A 4,335-nucleotide genomic window follows, 5' to 3' on the forward strand; every position below is an offset into this window, starting at 1 on the left:
AATTAAAGAAATAAATTGGTGATAAAAATTAGCAAACTAAGCCAATGATAAAAAAATAAGTCAATTATTAACTTCAGGGAAAATGAAGTGTTGTGCAGGAAAATAAAATGATAGAATCCTACATACTTCATTTGATAATAGATTTACAGTCAAAATAAGGCAAATAATGAATACTGATCTAATCAGGATGACAAATAACTATATTGGGAGGCTGATGACCAGGGGTTATATGCATTTGAGGGGAGAGGTGGTGAGGATGGAGCATGTGTATGTGCTTTGTGTGGGGGGATCTTAAAGTGGAGGGGGTTGCTGAGAGAGTTAATCCTCTCTTTCCGTGACGAGAAATCATTAGATAATGCCCAAGCCTCAAAAATAAAGAAGTAGCATTACGAGTATGTTATTTAGCAAAAATACAGTAAATACCAGAAGGATCGAAAGCAGTTATCTCTGGGACTAAGAGGAGGGGTGCGGGGAGAAGGAGAGGCTTCCGGGAATTCCTGATTTTCATAACATTTTTAATTTCTCAACTTTTAATTTTTTTTTTTTTTTTTAAGGTAAGCAACCCTTGGTTGATCTCACAGATTGCAGGGACCTTGTCATCTTACAATCCTTTATTATTATTTTTTTAAATATTTTACGCCTACAGCACCTGGTCTTCCTAGGTGGTCTCCCATCCAAGTACAAACCAGGCCCGACCCTGCTTAGCTTCCGAGATCAGATGGGATCGGGCTTGTTCAGGGTGGCATGGCTGTAGACTTAAATTTTAAAATTATGTGCATGTCTAACTTGGATAAAAATAAAAACTGAATTTTCAAAAAACCCTGTGATTAGTAGCCTCGTATGTATATCTTTAAGATTTCTTCATTCGTTCCCGTAGAATAAATTCCAGACATGGGATTGCTGGGTCAATGGGCCTGTTTTTGAGATCTTAGCCACACTGCTGGAAAGCGCACCAACTTTACCCCTCCCAGAAGGGTAAACCTGTCGTTCCCAGTCCTTGCCAACACCATTATCAATTTTCAGATCTCTGCCAGTGTAATGATTTTTTTAAAAAGGTATCATATTGTGGTTTTAATTTGCATTTCTTTGACTACCAAATAGTTTACATAGTTAATATACTTAACCATTTTTAGTTCTTCTTTGATTAATTTCCTGTTACAGTTCTTTGTCTATTTTTATCTTGGAGTGTTCATCTTTTTCACTGTTGATTTGTAAGGGCCCTTAAAATAGTAGGCCTACTAATTCTTTGTCTATCACACGTTACAAATACTTCCTTCTCAATGGGTCCTTCTGCTTTTAATTTTCTTTTTTGATGTGAGGGATTTTTTATTTTTATGTAGTTAAGTCTATCTTTTATGCTTTTTGCCTTTGAGATCATGTATGGAAAGTCCTTGCTTATCCACAGGTTTTTAGAAATACGGTATCTCTTATAATTTTGTCTAGTATTCCTATACAGTATTTCATTGATTCTGTTTTTCACATTTTAAATCTCTGAAATTGGGATGTGTTTATAATCACCCATGTTCAGGAGGCCATCATTGTCTGCCTTACACACATCAAAATATGCAGAAAGTTTCAGCAACTTGTGAACAAGTCCAGCAGACAATAGTGGGGCACTCATTAAGAAACGATGCATTATCACCTGTGTTTCTCTTTCCTCCTGGGCACAAAGCTAGTCTACACTTCCCGCCCCCTTTGCAGTTAGGTATGACCATGTGACTGGGTTCTAGACATTGGATTGTGACTGAGAGTGATGTACAGGGCTTCCCTACTTGGCCCAGGAAACCTCCTACTCGATCCTCTTCTCTCTTTCTTCCGCCTGTTATCAGACGGTCTAGCAGAGGTTCTAGAAGATGGCATAGCCAGAAGGCAGAAGGGGTACAGGTCTCTGAAAGGCCACATGGGAAGTGCCTGCTGACCAGGAACCCTCATTGTTCTTTGTATGTATAAGAAATAAACTGTTATTGTGTTAAGCCATTGAGATTTGGGATTTTGTTTGTTATATTGCAGCTAGCATTGCTGATACCTGACACCCAGTCTTAATTCTGACTCAAATCTGAATCCCTCTAGACTAGAACTGAATGTTTTATCATGGAGTATGATGTTGGCTCTTGATTTTAGATAGAGGTACTTTATCTTATGCTCTTTTATTTTTTGTATATCTAGTCTTGGTATCCAAATTATTCTAAGTGTATAAAATTAACTGGAAAAATTTAAACATTTCCTAATCCCTGGAAAGGTTTATTGCATAGGTATTAACTGTTACATAAACTTTGACAAGATTCATCCTGAGAACAGCCTGTATCCTTTTGCACAAGTAGTGCTTGAACAAGCTTTACTTTCTTTCTTTTTTTTTCAAATTAAGTCTTTATATTTTTAGAGCAGTTTTAGGTTTACAACAAAATTGAGAGGATGGTATAGAGATTTTCCATATACCTCTTCCCCCACAAATGCACAGCCTCCCTTATTATCAACGTTCCCCACTGGTATGGTACATTTTTAACCAAGGATGAACCTCCATGGACACATCATTATCACTCAAAGTCTACAGTTTGCATTAGGGTTCATTCTTGGTTTTATGCATTCTGTGAGTTTGGACGAAAGTATAATGACATATATCCACCATTATAATATAAAAAATATTTTCATTTCCCTAAAAATCCTCTTACTCCACCTATTCCTCCACTCACTCTCCTCGTGCACCCTAGGCAACAGCTGATCCCTTTACCATCTCCATAATTTTGCCTTTTCTAGAATGTCGTACAGTTGGAATCATACAGTATGTAGCCTCTCCATATTGGCTTCTTTCACTTAGTAACATGCATTAAAGTTTCCTCCATGTCTTCTCGTGGATTGAAAGCTCATTTCTTTTTAGTGCTAAATAATAGTCCATCCTCTGGATGTACCCCAGTTTATCCATTCACCTATTGAAGGACATGTTGGTTGCTTCCAAATTTGGGCAATCATGAATAAAGCTGCTATAAATATCTGTGTGCAGGTTTCCATGTGGACATAAGTTTTCAACTCCTTTGGATAAATACCAAGGAGCATAATTATTGGATCCTATGGTAAGAGTATGTTTAGTTTTCTAAGAAACCACAAAACTATCTTCCAAAATGGCTGTATTATTTTGCATTCCCACCAGGAGTTCCTGTTCCACATTCTTGTCAGTATTTGGTGTTGTCGGTGTTCTGATTTTGGCCATTCCAATCCATGTGTAATAATATGTCTTTGTTGTTTTCATTTGCATTTCCCTGAAGACATATGATGTGGAGCTTATTTGTTTTCTGTATATCTTCTTCGGTGAGCTGTCTGTCTTTTAAGATCTTTGGCCCGTTTTTTTACTGGGTAGTTTCTTTTGTTATTGTTGAGTTTTCAGAGTTCTTTGTCTTTTGTCAGATGTGTCTTTTGCAAATATTTTCTCCCACTCTGTGTCTTGTCTTCTGACTCTTTCGATATTGTGTTTTGCAGAGCAGAAGTTTTTAATTTTAGTGAAGTCCAACTTATCAATTATTTCTTTCATGAATTGTGTCTTTGGTGCTATATCTGAAAAGGCATCACCACATCCAAGGTCATCTAAGTTTTTCTCTTCAAATTAATTTTTCTTCCTTAGTGGTAAGATACAAATAATAGAAAAAGAAAGTCGCACATAATTCTACTTCTCAGGAACATATATTGATAGAATTTGGGTGCTTATTCTTTCAAATACACATTCACATTCGCTTACATAAATGGGATCATTCTCTATGTATGCCAACTTGCAATCTGCTTTTTACAATTAACAATATATCATACGCATTTCCATGATAATATATCGATTTAATTTTTATACACTTATTTTTCAGATTCCAAATGAAACATATTTTTATTATATAGTTCAAATATTACAGAAATATACAACGCAGAAAGTGAAAGCTTTCCAATTTCTTCCATAGTTTTTTTATGCTTTTAATCTTTTTTGAGTCAATCTTGAAAATGTTTGTTTTCATAGAAAATTACCCATTCTGGAAACCTTTCAAATTTACTAGTTAAAGTCTTTAAAAAAATCTCTACCACATTTAAGATCTGTCGCCCTTCTTTGTCTGCATCCAGAGAGAACCAATAGAAAAGTTCTTCACACAGTTCCCTCCGCCTTCGCCACTTCCCAATATCTATCTGTTCTTCAAGGTCCCACGAAAATACAGAAGTGGTGTCCCCTATTCCTGCCCTTACACACTCTGTCCTACAGTACAAAGGTTGCACCTCTCATCACTGCACCTAAAAGCCACTCGAGGCAGCCTGAGGTGGAAAGAACAGGGACAGAGCTGAGTGCGTGTCTGTCTGAGCCCTGCCACC

The 4,335-nt window shown here is 36.7% G+C and overlaps 1 non-coding gene across 1 annotated transcript; it reads right to left on the reverse strand.

The window, feature by feature from the left end:
- Positions 1-637: 637 nt before the first annotated feature.
- LOC120598207 (5S ribosomal RNA) lies at positions 638-756 on the reverse strand. Its single transcript, XR_005651538.1, has one exon. It is a non-coding gene; the product is annotated as a 5S ribosomal RNA (ribosomal RNA).
- Between the last annotated feature and the right edge of the window lie 3,579 nt (positions 757-4,335).

This window comes from Pteropus medius, unplaced genomic scaffold, assembly GCF_902729225.1.
Source record: "Pteropus medius unplaced genomic scaffold, Ma_sr-lr_union100, whole genome shotgun sequence".
Taxonomy (NCBI): domain Eukaryota; kingdom Metazoa; phylum Chordata; class Mammalia; order Chiroptera; family Pteropodidae; genus Pteropus; species Pteropus medius.